This window comes from Mercenaria mercenaria, chromosome 3 (assembly GCF_021730395.1).
Source record: "Mercenaria mercenaria strain notata chromosome 3, MADL_Memer_1, whole genome shotgun sequence".
NCBI classification, from domain to species: domain Eukaryota; kingdom Metazoa; phylum Mollusca; class Bivalvia; order Venerida; family Veneridae; genus Mercenaria; species Mercenaria mercenaria.
Genome location: NC_069363.1, coordinates 37,827,527 through 37,844,348, shown reverse-complemented (window position 1 = coordinate 37,844,348; position 16,822 = coordinate 37,827,527).

Here is a 16,822-nt window from a genome sequence, read left to right as displayed (position 1 = left end):
CTCAGATCTTCATTTAGAAGATTAAGTACATTAGTCAGATGTGAGAAGTTGCCAAAACATAAGAAAATTTTATGTATCCAGGGCCATAACTCTGCTGAATATCACTGAACCAAACATATGCATAATGAGGCTTATGGAACTCTGCCCAAGAATATAAGAGAAGTGACTAAAACATCATAAAATTTGCAAAGCTCTTTAAAATATATCACTGACAGTTTGCAAACCAATGTTCCAGTTAGTTAGGGTCACAATTGAAGTGTCAGACCAGATCGAAGGAAAATCTTGTTAACACTCTAGAGTCCACAGTTTAAGTTTGAAATTCATGAGAATTGGTCAGAATGTTTGTCTTGATGACCTCTAGGTCAAGTACGAAACTGGGTCATGTGGGGTCAAGAACTGTCATCCTGTCAAATCAAAGGAAAAGCTTGATAACACTCCAGAGGCCAGGTTTATGACCCTATCTTCATGAAACTTGGTCAAAATGATGATTTTGATGATCTTTAGCCCAAGTTCGACCAGGTTACCTGTTAAAATAAAAGAAAAACCTTGTGCATGCAACAGGGGCTGCATTTATCATTTGATGTGCATGAAACTTGGTCAGAATGTTTGTCTGCATGAAATCTCGGACAAATTTTTATCTGGGTCATGTGGTGTCAAAAACTAGGTCACCTGGTCAAATCAAATAATAAGCTTGTTTACACCCTAAGGGGCACATTTTTGATTCTATCTTCATAAAACTTGGTCAGAATATTTGTTAATAAGTCTTGGAGCATGTGAAATCTAGGTCACTAGGTCGAATCGAAGGAAAAGCTTGTATATATTCTAGAGGCCACTTTTTTGCTCCATTCTTCCCAAAACTTTGTCAATGTGTTTTCAAATTTTTGACAAGTTCGAATCAGGGTCATGTTGGGTAAAAAACTAAGTCACTAGGTCAAATCAAAGAAAATGCTTGTTTACACTCGTGAGGCCATGTTTTTTGGTCCAGTCTTAATGAAAATTGGTCAGAATATTTGTCTCCATGAAATCACTAGGTAAAACATGTTTACACTGCTATGGTGTGTTACTCAGGTGAGCGACTTAGGGCCATCTTGGCCCTCTTGTTCTTAATATATAAGCATGCCTTAGATAACAGAAAATAAGGTAATAACTCTAAAGTTAGTTAAGATATCCTGACAAATTTTGCATGTGCACAACTACCCTACAGTGATCTATCTAGACTGGCTCCCGTCCCTATGTTTGTTCTTATTTACATATATCAGTTTTCTTCATTAAGAGGGAAGTAACTCCAGAGGGTTGTTTCTACATTGACATTTTTTATTGCCCCTGGCTCCAAACATAGGTTCAGCCATCAGATAAAATTGTGCTATTTTAGAGGCTTAAAATTTTCTAACAAAATGTTTCCTGTATTTATATAAAAAATAACCATGCAGCCAGGGAGCCAGGCTATGATCTATCCATCAAGATCCATCAATGGGTTACTTTATTTGGGAATTTATGAATTTTTAGCCCACTTGAGCATGAAGTGCTCAAGGTGAGCTTTTGTGATCGCCCTGTGTCCATCTGTCGTCAACAGTTTGACTGTTAACACTCTAGTGGTCACAAATTTGGCCCAATCTTAATGAAACTACCACAATGTTACCCTCAATAAAATCTTGAATGAGTTTGATATTGGGTCATCTGGAGTCAAAAACTATGTCACCAGGTCTAATCAAAAGAAAAGCTTGTTAACACTCTAGAGGTCACAATTTTGGCCCAATCTTAATTAAACTTTGTCAGAATGTTACTCTCAATAAAATCTTGGACCAGTTCGATGTTGGGTCATCTGGGGTCAAAAACTAGGTCACCAGGTCAAATCAAAGGTAAAGCTTGTTAACAACCTAGAAGCCACATTTATGACTGTATCTTCACGAAACTTGGTCAGAATGTTAAACTTGATGATCTTTAGGTCAATAGGTCAGGTGAGCAATACAGGGCCTTCATGGCCCTCTTGTTAAACAATTCAGGGCAATGAGTTTGAAGTTACTGAAGTGATCCTGACAGGCATGCACCACTGCCCTTATAAAGTGATCTACATGTCTGTAAAGTTTCATTAAGTTCCATCAATAGGTTACTTAAGTTAGTCAAAAATCCTTTTTTTTCAACCTGAATTGAGGTACTAAGTCAAGGGGGATAATTAAGAAATAATATATCTCATTTAGTAATTTGTCGCTGAATAAATCATTGTTTGGAGTTCAAAAACTAGGACACCAGGTCAAAAAATCAAAGGAAAAACTTATTTACACTCCAGAGGCTACATTTATGACTGCATCTTCATGAATCTTGGTCAGAAAGTTAACTGTGATGATCTTTAGGTCAGGTTTGAATCTGGGTCATGTTGAGTCAAAAACTAGGTCACCAGGTCAAATCAAAGGAAAAGCTAGTTATCATTCTAGAGGCCACATTTATGACCATATCTTAATGAAACTTGGTCAGAATGTTAATCTTTAGGATCTTTAGGGCAAGTTCAAATCTGGTTCAGGTTGGGTCAAAAACTAGGTCACCAGGTCAAATCAAAGGAAAAGCTTGTTAACACCCTAGAGGCCACATTCATGGTTATATCTCTATGAAACTTAATCAGAATGTTTGTCTTGATGACCTCTAGGTAAAGTTCGATTCTGGATCATGTGGGATCAAAAACTAGGTCACCAAGTCAAAAATCAAACAAAAAAAATTTTTTAACATCTAGAGGTCACATTTATGACTGTATCTTCATGGATCTTGGTCAGAATGTTAACCTTGATGATCTTTAGGTCAAGATCGAATCTGGGTCATGTGGGGTCAAAACTAGGTCACTAGGTCAAATCAAAGGAAAAGCTTGTTAACACTTTAGAGGCCACCCACATTTATGATTGTATCTTCATGAAACTTGGTCAGAATGTTAATCTATATGGTCTTTATGTAAAGTTCGAATTTGGGTCATGTGGGGTCAAAAACTAGGTCATTAGGTCAAATCAAAGGAAAAGTTAGTTAACACTTTAGAGGCCACATTTATGACCGTATCTTATTGAAACTTGGTCAGAATGTTAATCTTGATGATCTGATGTTTAGGTACATAGGTCAGGTAAGCGATACAGGGCCTTCAGGGCCCTCTTGTTCAAGCATTTTCAATTTCGTATAGATAAACAGCTGGAAGGGCAACAAAAATCTATATCCCTCAACCATGAGAATACCAGTAAACATGATTTGAAGGAGATTGGTTGAACGTCACCAAAGTTATTTCAATAAAATTATCATTTTTTCTATTGATGGCCATTCCTCTTTAGCTTGTGGCATATAATGTAGACTATTTTGTTTGTGTTGCAGACAGAAATTAATTTGAAATTAGGACAGCAATTTTAGACGAGATTTTCAAATTTCTCTGTATACCATAGAGAAAAATAGCCCCACCCCTTGCCAAACATGTTTTTAAACATATCCAGACAATCTGAAGGAATTGATAGAGGGTTACACAAGGAACACTGCTGTGCAAGTATTTTGGGATCAGGCTTGCGGTTTCTGAGGAGAAGAGCTTTTTTTTGTAGATGCCACAGAAAGCAGAATTTTTCAGATGACCTAGTTTGAAAGGATTGGCAAGAGGACTACTTAAGGAACATTCCTACAAAGTTTGATTAAAATTTGCTTGGTGATTGAGTAGATTTTCCTCTGAGAAATTGTGGATGACAGCTGACAGACTTCCAACCTTCCTTAGGCTAAAAGCTGACCAAATGTTGGTGTATGGCAATGGACAATCTGTCAATACTAACTGCTCACCATGACCTTTGGTTCAAGGCAATGGACAATCTGCCAATACTAACAGCTCACCATGTCCTTTGGTTCATAGCAATGGACAATCTGCCGATACTAACAGCTCGTCATGACTTTCGGTCCTAGGCAATGGACAATCTGTCAATACTAACAGCTCACCATGTCCTTCGGTTCAAAGCAATGGACAAACTGCCAATACTAACAGCTCACCATGAATTTGGTCCTAGGTAATGGACAATCTGCCAATACTAACAGCTCACCATGACTTTTGGTCCTAGGCAATGAACAATCTTTCAATACTAACTGCTCACCATGTCCTTTGGTTCAAAGCAATGGAAATCTGCCAGTACTAACAGCTCACCATGACTTGGTCCTAGGCAATGGACAATCTGCCAATACTAACAGCTCACTATGACTTCTGGTCCTAGGCAATGGACAATCTGCCAATACTAACAGCTCACCATGACTTTTGGTCCTAGGCAATGAACAACCTGCCAATACTAACAGCTCAACATGACTTTTGGTCATCTGCCAATACTAACAGCTCACCATGACTTTTGGTCTTAGGCAATGGACAATCTGCCAATACTAACGGTTCACTGTGACCTTTGGTTCTAATGAGCTAACAAGCACGTCTTCCTTTACCTATTTCTATGCTGATGGAGGATGGAAGTCAGACCATACACCTCTACTAATAACTCAACCTAAATGAAGTTCAAGGAAGGGTGAAAATACCTTTTCTTATTTCAAAATTTAGGGGTAGGGTAGTGGGGTGTGACAAGATGTAATAGTTGGAAGTAGGTGCGGGTATAATGAGGGAATCTGAGATAATGTGAGGAATGTAAAAAAAAGCAAATATAGTGAATTTATATCCCCAGCTGAATAGGTTGCTTTTTCGAATGAAGGGACTATATTTTGAAAGATATTTAATTTCCAGATATACACAAGTTATGTATAATAGGACTGTGCCATGGTTTGTCGGTTCCTAATTTTTTTTACCAAATTAAGGGGAAAAACTCTATATTTGTATTGAGTTTCATGAAGATCCATCAAAAGCGTACTTTTATGGCAATTTCTGAATTTTAAAACAAAGGGCAATAACTCTGCAGTAACTGAAGAAATCCTGATGAAAGAATGATGTGCATGTGCCACTGTCCTATAGAGATCTATCTTTGCATTAAATTTCATTAAGATCCATCGATGGATTTCATTGTTATGTGGAAATATATAGACTGTAAAGCAATTAAAGGGTTAATGAAGTGAAGTGTCCTATAGAGGTCTATCTTTGCGTTAAATTTCATGAAGATCCATCGATGGATTTCATTGTTATGTGGGAATATATAGACTGTAAAGCAATTAAAGGGTTAATGAAGTGATCCCAGCAAAAGTTGCATGTGCACCACCACCCTATATTGATCTACATTAAATTTTATGACAAATTTCACAAAGATCCATCAAAAGGTTACTTGGATACAAATCCTTATATTTTACAAAATCAAGGGGAAAACTCTGCTTTTAATAGTTCAAGGCGGATTATACTAAACGTGAGCAAAGGTCATAAGGACTTTACAACTCTGTAGAGCACTTGCCCATCGGGCAAAATCAACTTTTTTTTTTACTTGCCTGAACCCAGTTTTTGGTTGCCCAAATGTAACATGGTGATGTGACGAGATATTGCAATGCAATATAGCAACAAAAATAATAGTACACAATTTCCCGAGTAGTCATTCTTGGGATATTTCATATATTTCACATGCAACTGAGCAAGATTTTTTGCCTTCCTGGACTCGACTTTTACTTGCCCCGGGCAATCGGGGAACCCTTAAGGTTGAGCCCTGGTCATGCACTATTTAATAATTGTATCAGGTTTGGTGATTCTAGGTAAAGCACTTTTTGAATTACAAGCACTTTCAGGTTCTATTTTACCAAATCAAGGGGAAAAAATCTGCTTTTACTAGGTAAAGGGGGGTAATACTAAATGCGAGCAAAGGTCATGTGCTAATTAATAATGAGATTTGGTGATTCTAGCCAAAATACACTTTGAATTATTAGCATTTTCAAATTATATTTACCAGATCAATCAGAAAACTCTGCTTTTACTGGGTCAAAGGGGATAATACTGTATGTGAGCAAAGACCATGTGCTAATTTATCATTATGTGAGGTTTGGTGATTCTAGCTAAAATAACTTTTTGAATTATAAGCATTTTCAATTTAGGACAGATGGACAAAAATGCCAAAACAATATCACTCCACATTTGGCAACAGATAATAAGAGCTCCTTCAAGCAGGGCAATATCAGAGGAGGATGGGAGCAAAATTTAAAGAACTTGACTGTTGTGTGAACAACAAAGGGAAGAAATTCCAAGTCCACAAAAAAATCCATACCAGGTACAGATATGTCAAAATACACCTAAAAATTGGAGGTAACCATCCATGTTGTACCACAAAAAAGTGGTCTTTGTTTTTCCCTACAGCCAATTATAAAAAGTTACAAAATAAGCTATTTATAGTAACATAAAAGGGAAGTAATTCAATAAAAAAACTATTGTAAGTGAACAAAATAGGGATCTGCACCCCCACCTCCCCCCAAAAAAAACAAGAGGACCATGATGGTCCTGAATCGCTCACCTCTTCCCACATGACCCAGTTTTGAGTATGACGTCGTTTTTTCTCTTATTTGACATAGTGACCTAGTTTTTGAGCTCATGTGACCCAGTTTTGAACTTGACCTAGATATTATCAAGATAAAAATTCTGACAAATTTTCATGAAGATCCATTGAAAAATATGGTCTCTAGAGAGGTCACAAGGTTTTTCTATTATTTGACCTATTGACCTAGATTTTTAAGGCACGTGACCCAGTTTCAAACTTGACCTAGATATCATCAAGGCGAACGTTCTGGCCAATTTTCATGAAGATCTTGTGAAATATATGGCCTCTAGAAAGGTCACAAGGTTTTTCTATTTTTAGACCTACTGACCTAGTTTTTGACCGCACGTGACCCAGTTTCGAACTTGACCTAGATATTATAAAGATGAACATTCAGACCGACTTTCATACAGATCCCATGAAAAATATGGCCTTTAGAGAGGTCACAAGGTTTTTCTATTATTTGACCTACTGACCTAGTTTTTGACGGCACGTGACCCAGTTCCGAACTTGACCTAGATATCATCAAGGTGAACACTCTGACCAACTTTCATGAAGATCTTGTGAAATATATGGCCTCTACAGAGGTCACAAGGTTTTTCTATTATTTGACCTACTGACCTAGTTTTTGAAGGCACGTGACCCACTTTCAAATTTCACCTAGATATCATCAAGGTGAATATTCTGACCAATTTTCATGAAATATATGGCCTCTAGAGAGGTCACAAGGTTTTTCTATTTTTAGACCTACTGACCTAGTTTTTGACCGCACGTGACCCAGTTTCGAACTTGACCTAGATATCATCAAGATGAACATTCAGACAAACTTTCATACAGATCCCATGAAAAATATGGCCTTTAGAGAGGTCACAAGGTTTTTCTATTATTTGACCTACTGACCTAGTTTTTTAAGGCAAGTGACCCAGTTTCGAACTTGACCTAGATATCATCAAGGTGAACGTTCTGACCAATTTTCATGAAGATCTTGTGAAATATATGGCCTTTAGAAAGGTCACAAGGTTTTTCTATTTTTAGACCTTCTGACCTAGTTTTTGACCGCACGTGACCCAGTTTCGAACTTGAACTAGATATCATCAAGATGAACATTCAGACCAACTTTCATACAGATCCCATGAAAAATATGGCCTTTAGAGAGGTCACAAGGTTTTTCTATTATTTGACCTACTGACCTAGTTTTTGATGGCACGTGACCCGGTTTCGAACTTGACCTAGATATCATCAAGGTGAACGTTCTGAACAACTTTCATGAAGATCTTGTGAAATATATGGCCTCTAGAGAGGTCACAAGGTTTTTCTATTTTTAGACCTACTGACCTTGTTTTTGAAGACACGTGACCCAGTTTCGAACTTGACCTAGATATCATCAAGGTGAACATTCTGACCAATTTTCATGAAGATCCATTGAAAATTATGGCCTCTAGAGAGGTCACAAGGTTTTTCTATTTTTAGACCTACTGACCTAGTTTTTGACGGCACGTGACCCAGTTTTGAACTTGATCTAGATATCATCAAGGTAAACATTCTGACCAACTTTCATCAAGATCCCACGAAAAATGTAACCTCTAGAGTGGTCACAAGCAAAATTTTACGGACGCACGGACAACGGACGCCGCGCGATCACAAAAGCTCACCTTGTCACTTTGTGACAGGTGAGCTAAAAAAAACAAGAGGACCATGATGGTCCTGAATCGCTCACCTCTTTCCACATGACCCAGTTTTGAGTATGACGTCGTTTTTTCTATTATTTGACATAGTGACCTAGTTTTTGAGCTCATGTGACCCAGTTTTGAACTTGACCTAGATATTATCAAGATAAAAATTCTGACCAATTTTCATGAAGATCCATTGAAAAATATGGTCTCTAGAGATGTCAAAAGATTTTAATAATTTTAGACCTACTGACCTAGTTTTTGACCACAGTTGACTCAGTTTCAAACTTGACCTAGATATCATCAAGATGAACATTCAGACCAACTTTCATACAGATCCCATGAAAAGCATGGCCTCTAGAGAGGTCACAAGGTTTTTTTATTATTTGACCTACTGACCTAGGCACATGACCCAGTTTCAAACCTGACCTAGATATCATCAAGGTGAACATTCTGACCAATTTTTATGGAGATCCATTCACAAGTATGGTCTCTAGAGAGGTCACAAGGTTTTTCTATTTTTAGACCTAAATGACCTAGTTTTTGACCGCACATGACCCTGTTTCGAACTTGACCTAGATATCATCAAGATGAACATTCAGACCAATTTTCATACAGATCCCATGAAAAATATGGCCTCTAGAAAGGTCACAAGGTTTTTCTACTATTTGACCTACTGACCTAGTTTTTGATGGCACGTGACCCAGTTTCGAACTTGACCTAGATATTATCAAGGTGAACACTCTGACCTATTTTCATGAAGATCTTGTGAAATATATGGCCTCTAGAGAGGTCACAAGGTTTTTCTATTTTTAGACCTTACTGACCTAGTTTTTGATGGCACGTGACCCAATTTCGAACTTGACCTAGATATCATCAAGGTGAACATTCTGACCAAGTTTCATGAAGATTTTGTGAAATATATGGCCTCTAGAGAGGTCACAAGGTTTTTCTATTTTTAGACCTACTGACCTAGTTTTTGAAGGCACGTGACCCAGTTTCGAACTTGACCTAGATATCATCAAGATGAACATTCTGACTAACTTTCATAAAGATCCCATGAAAAATGTGACCTCTAGAGAGGTCACAAGCAAAAGTTTACGGACGGACGGACGACGGACACCGCACGATCACAAAAGCTCACCTTGGCACTTTGTGACAGGTGAGCTAAAAATGAGCACCGCAATGCTTGAAACAGTCATAGGACATTTGACCCTTAAGTGTGACCTTTACCTTAAAGTGAGCCATCCGAAACATCCGCTCTGCAAGTCGTCTCGATGTGGTGAACATATATGTCAAGTTTCTTCGAAATCCTTCAAGGGGTTCAAGAAATACAGAGCGGACATGAAACTGCTAACAGCAGCAGCATCAAAATCCTTCAAGGGGTTAAAGAGTTACAGAGCGGACATGAAACAGTCATATGATCTTTAACCCCTAAGTGTAACCTTGACCTTGAAGCGAGCCATCCAAAACATGCGCTCTGCACGTCGTCTCGATGTGGTGAACATTAGTGTCAAGTTTCTTCAATATCTTTCAAGGGATTCAAGAGTTACAGAACGGACACGAAATCGCTAACGGACGGACAGACGGACACCAGCGTTATAACATAATACGTCCCTTTGGGCATATAATAAATGTGAGAGGAGATAGTGCAATTGGTGGGGACATTGTGCGGATGGTTACTAAAAAACTTCAAGAAGAGTGAAATGAGAAGTGTGCCCAATACTTCAAAATCTGACAGCAGTGACCTTGACACTTCAGGTATCTGACCATAAAACAAAAGATGTCTGCATCTTACTGAGATGAATTATCCTCATTGTGATGTTTGATGATAACAGTTAAGGTAGTTCTGCAGGTATGGATGAAAATTCTCTCTACAATATAGAACTTCATTCAACCCTGATTTTTCAAAACTTCGAAATATACTTAGAAAATTTGGCAAATTAAAAAGATTAGGTTGTGTATTTAATTTTTTTCTAAACTGATTTGAAAATTTTTGACCTCGTTCAAGTTTCATAATAGTCTATGGCATAAGGTCTAAAACAAGAGGACCATGATGGTCCTGAATCGCTCACCTATCCCCAAATGACCCAGTGTTCAACTGAGTATGACAACGTTATTTCTATTATTTGACATAGTGACCTAGTTTTTGAGCACATGTGACCTAGATATCATCAAGATAAAAAATTCTTACCAATTTTCATGAAGATCCATTGAAAAATATGGCCTCTAGAGAGGTCACAAGGTTTTTCTATTATTTGACCTAATGACCTAGTTTTTGAAGGCACGTGACCCACTTTTAAACTTGACCTAGATATCATCAAGGTGAACATTCTTACCAATTTTCATGAAGATCTCGTGAAAAATATGGCCTCTAGAGAGGTCACAAGGTTTTTCTATTTTTCGACCTACTGACCAAGTTTTTGACCGCACATGACCCAGTTACGAACCTGACCTAGATATCATCAAGCTGAACATTCTCACCAATTTTCATGAAAATCCATTGAGAAATATGGTCTCTAGAGAGGTCACAAGGTTTTTCTATTTTTAGACCTACTGACCTAGTTTTTGACCCCACGTGACCCAGTTTCGAATTTTACTTAGATATCATCAAGATGAACATTCTGACCAATATTCATGAAGATCTCATGAAAAATACGGCCTCTACAGACGTCACAAGGTTTTTCTATTTTTAGATCTACTGACCTAGTTTTTAAACCCACGTGACCCAGTTTCGAACTTGACCTAGATATCTTCAAGGTAAACATTCTGACCAATTTTCATGAAGATCCATTGAAAAAAATCGCCTCTAGAGAGGTCACAAGGTTTTCATATTTTTAGACCTACTGACCTAGTTTTTGACCGCACGTGACCCAGTTTCGAACCTGACCTAGATATCATCAAGGTGAACATTCTGACCAATTTTCATGAAAATCCATTGAGAAATATGGCCTCTAGAGTGGTCACAAGGTTTTTCTATTTTTAGATCTACTGACCTAGTTTTTGACCCCACATGACCCAGTTTCGAACTTGACCTAGATATCATCAAGGTGAACATTCTGACCAATATTCATGAAGATCTCATGAAAAATATGGCCTCTAGAGAGGTCACAAGGTTTTTCTATTTTTAGATCTACTGACCTAGTTTTTAACCCCACGTGACCCAGTTTCGAACTTCACCTTGATATCATCAAGATGAACATTCTGACCAATTTTCATGAAGATCCATTGAGAAATATGGTCTCTAGAGAGGTCACAAGGTTTTTCTATTTTTAGACCTACTGACCTAGTTTTTGACCCCACGTGACCCAGTTTCGAATTTTACTTAGATATCATCAAGATGAACATTCTGACCAATATTCATGAAGATCTCATGAAAAATATGGCCTCTAGAGAGGTCACAAGGTTTTTCTATTTTTAGATCTACTGACCTAGTTTTTAAACCCACATGACCCAGTTTCGAACTTGACCTAGATATCTCCAAGGTAAACATTCTGACCAATTTTCATGAAGATCCATTGAAAAAAATCGCCTCTAGAGAGGTCACAAGGTTTTCCTATTTTTAGACCTACTGACCTAGTTTTTGACCGCACGTGACCCAGTTTCGAACTTGACCTAGATATCATCAAGGTGAACATTCTGACCAATTTTCATGAAAATCCATTGAGAAATATGGCCTCTAGAGTGGTCACAAGGTTTTTCTATTTTTAGATCTACTGACCTAGTTTTTGACCCCACATGACCCAGTTTCGAACTTGACCTAGATATCTTCAAGGTGAACATTCTGACCAATATTCATGAAGATCTCATAAAAAATATGGCCTCTAGAGAGGTCACAAGGTTTTTCTATTTTTAGATCTACTGACCTAGTTTTTAAACCCACGTGACCCAGTTTCGAACTTCACTTAGATATCATCAAGATGAACATTCTGACCAATTTTCATGAAGATCCATTGAGAAATATGGTCTCTAGAGAGGTCACAAGGTTTTTCTATTTTTAGACCTAATGACCTAGTTTTTGACCCTACGTGACCCAGTTTCGAACTTGACCTAGATATCATCAAGATAAACATTCTGACCAATATTCATGAAGATCTCATGAAAAATATGGCCTCTAGAGAGGTCACAAGGTTTTTCTATTTTTAGACCTACAGACCTAGTTTTTAACCCCACGTGACCCAGTTTCGAACTTGACCTAGATATCATCAAGGTGAACATTCTGACCAATTTTCATGAAGATCTTTTGAAATATATGGCCTCTAGAGAGGTCACAAGGTTTTTCTATTTTTAGACCTACTGACCTAGTTTTTGATGGCACGTGACCCAGTTTCGAACTTGACCTAGATATCATCAAGATGAACATTCTGACCAACTTTCATAAAGATCCCATGAAAAATGTGACCTCTAGAGTGGTCACAAGCAAAAGTTTACGGACGCACGGACGCACGTACGCACGGACGCACGGACGGACGACGGACGACGGACACCGCGCGATCACAAAAGCTCACCTTGTCACTTTGTGACAGGTGAGCTAAAAAACAAGAGCTGTCTCCGTAGGATGACACATGCCCCCGATGGCACTTTGAATGAATAGTTATGGCCGATGTTAAGAGTTTTGGACCTTTGACCTACGGAGCTGGGTCTTGCGCGCGACACATCGTCTTACTGTGTCACACATTCATGTATAGTTATTTTAAAATCCATGCATGAATGACAAAGATATGGACCGGACATGCCCATCAATGCACTATCATGAAAAATGATCTTTAACGTCTAAGTGTGACCTTGACCTTTGAGCTACGGACCTGGGTCTTGCGCACTGCACGTCGTCTTACTGTGGTACACATTCATGCCAAGTTATTTGAAAATCCATCCACCGATGACAAAGATATGGACCGGACACGCCCATCAATGCACTATCCTTTAACGTCTAAGTGTGACCTTGACCTTTGAGCTACGGACCTGGGTCTTGCGCACTGCACGTCGTCTTACTGTGGTACACATTCATGCCAAGTTATTTGAAAATCCATCCATCGATGACAAAGATATGGACCGGACACGCCCATCAATGCACTATCCTTTAACGTCTAAGTGTGACCTTGACCTTTGAGCTACGGACCTGGTCTTGCGCACTGCACGTCGTCTTACTGTGGTACACATTCATGCCAAGTTATTTGAAAATCCATCCATCGATGACAAAGATATGGACCGGACACGCCCATCAATGCACTATCCTTTAACGTCTAAGTGTGACCTTGACCTTTGAGCTACGGACCTGGGTCTTGCGCACTGCACGTCGTTTTACTGTGGTACACATTCATGCCAAGTTATTTGAAAATCCATCCATCGATGACAAAGATATGGACCGGACACGAAAATTGCGGACGGACCGACAGACTGACAGACCGACAGACCGACGGACAGACAGATGGACAGACAGACGGTTCAAAAACTATATGCCTCCCTTCGGGGGCATAAAAATTCTTTGTTTCTGGTAACATGCTCAAAAAAAATTAGGGTAGGTAGGTCAGAATTTTTTTTTTTTGGAATTTTTTATTTATTAAGGGAGACTTTTCGAAAATTATTTTTGTGTCAAAAAATGAATACAAATAAGGGGGTCATGCCTTTAGAGCATCAGTAAGTTGATTTCTAACATCACTGGCCATGTTTAAAGCATAAAAAGTGCAGTTTTGCAACTTTTTGTTAAAAAGTTGAAAAAAATATTCTCCAAGGCCATAAAAACATTTAGGGTCGGGCCAAAAATTTAGGGTAGGTCGGGATACGGAAACAAACATTGTTTTTTAAGCCCTAATAATTTTATTGAATGTAGATTTTAATAAATCTGCTCCCAGTTGTAAATAAACATAATTATGGTATATTATCAGGCGAAATAAAATGTATAGGACCTTGAGCTTGTTTTACAGATATTTGCACATGATTGAAGAGATCGGCATATTTCATGCTGATTTTAAGACAATACTTGGAATTATTTGAGGTGCCAAAGACTTTGATATCACATTTTATGTCAAGTTAGTAACACTGTCATTTGAATAAATCTCTGAAATTTCGGTATCACGTTACTTGTACATTGCATTATGACCCATTCAGGTTTGACTTTGGGCAGGCCTTTTTTTCATCATTTTGGGAATGCCATCAACAGTGGAATTTGGAAAATGCTCTCGGAAATTGTCTTATTTATTTATTTGGGCGTTACAGCGCACCAACACAGTAAATTTTCTTAATTGGGAAAATTTGCAAATTACCAAAATCTTTGTAAAGATATTTTTGTGTTAAATATCAATGGATTGCATTTCAGTAATATTTTTCAACAGTATAACTGTTTAACTAGAGCTGCTTTTGAGAAAAGCACAGTCTCCCACAACTGTCTAATCATCTGAATTTGAGTAAGTCTGTCTTTATATACTGTTTACTCACAGAAAATATACCTTTGATAGTTCTGGAGTAAATGGCCTTTCATTATGTATCTGAGTCAACCAAGCCCCAAGACCTGTATCACTGGCATCAGTATTTTCAGTATTTCAAGGGTCATAATTCTGAAGTACCTGGGCCAATTTGGCTAGTTATCGAACTTGGCCAAGGACTTATTGTCAAACACATTTTGTTGAAGTTTGGTGAAGATCGGATGAGAACTGTTCGACTTCCGCGTACAAGATTTGTGACAGACTGACCAACAGACGGACACACACACAGACAGGAGTAAATCAATATGTCTCCCCACCACAGTAGTATGGCAGACATAATAACCAAAATATACAAACAAATTAGCAAAACTATTTTAAACAAGAGCTGTCTCCATAGGATGACACATCCCCCAGATTGCACTTTGAATGAATAGTTATAGCCAATGTTAGAGTTTAGGACCTTTGACCTACGGAGCTGGATCTTGCGCGCGACACGTCGTCTTACTGTGTCACACATTCATGCGTAGTTATTTTAAAATCCATGCATGAATGACAAAGATATTGACCGGACACGCCCATCAATGCACTATCATGAAAAATGACCTTTAACGTCTAAGTGTGACCTTGACCTTTGAGCTACGGACCTGGGTCTTGCGCATGACACGTCGTCTTACTGTGGTACACATTCATGCAAAGTTATTTGAAAATCCATCCATGGATGACAAAGATATGGACCGGACACGCCCATCAATGCACTATCCTTTAACGTCTAAGTGTGACCTTGACCTTTGAGCTACGGACCTGGGTCTTGTGCGCGACACGTCGTCTTACTGTGGTACACATTCATGCCAAGTTATTTGAAAATCCATCCATGGATGACAAAGATATGGACCGGACACGCCCATCAATGCACTATCCTTTAAAGTCTGTGACCTTGACCTTTGAGCTACGGACCTGGGTCTTGCGCACGACACGTCGTCTTACTGTAGTACACATTCATGCCAAGTTATTTGAAAATCCATCCATGGATGACAAAGATATGGACCGGACACGCCCATCAATGCACTATCCTTTAATGTCTAAGTGTGACCTTGACCTTTGAGCTACGGACCTGGGTCTTGCTCGCGACACATCGTCTTACTGTGGTACACATTCATGCCAAGTTATTATTCAAGATATGGACCGGACATGAAAATTGCGGACAGACTGACAGACCGACAGACTGACAGACCGACAGACGGTTCAAAAACTATATGCCTCCCTTCGGGGGCATAAAAAGCAAAAACCCTAAAAATGTTACACTCATTTAGGAATTGTAAATTCAGAATTGGGAAAAAACATACTTTTTAACTTTGGGATTACCTCCTTTTGCCAGACGTAGATTTATAGGGGAAAAAAGCCCTGTTGGGGTCAGTTTTGATTTCAGGGTGTCATTTTCAATAATTATCATTAACTGTTTAAAACAGGGCAAAGATAAATGAATGTAAATAGAAAGGCCTTTGTGGGTGAGATGTTACGTAAATGGTGGACAATGGATAACAGATGGTAAATGCTGGACTATCCACTTATACTAATACACATGTAAGAAATTTCAAATAGAACAATAGCTCGTAGAACACGAAATGCCCCCCTTGATGCATTCAGTAATTGCACAAGGAACAGAAATTATTTGGTCACTGTGCACTGGACTATTGACGTACTGTCTTTAAATCAATAAGTGTAGGTCTTTTACCAGTCATAAGTAAACTCTGTATCAAATGTGATCTTAGACCAAAGCATTCTCTAGTTAATTGGCAAAACAAGTTCTACTTTTCTGGGTCAATGTGACCTTGACCTTTGACCTATTGACCTCAAAATCAATAGGGTCATCTGCTGGTCATGATCAACCTCCCTATTAAGTTTTGTGATCCTAGGCCCAAGTGTTCTTAAGTTATCGTCCAGAAACGGTTTAATTGTTCCAGGTCACTGTGACCTTGACCTGTGACCTCAAAATCAATAGGGGTCATCTGATGGTCATAATAAACCTCCCTATCAACTTTCATGATCCTAGGCCAAAGCGTTCTCAAGTTATCGTCCGGAAATGGTTTAACTTTTTCAGGTCACTGTGACCTTGACCTTTGACCTACTGGCCTCAAAATCAGCACAGGTCATCCTCTGGTCATGATCAACCTCCCTATGAAGTTTTGTGATCCTAGGCCTAAGCATTCTCAAGTTATTGTCCAGAAACAGTTTAACTGTTCTGGGTACTTGTGACCTTAACCTTTGACCTAATGGAATCAAAATCAATTGGGGTCAT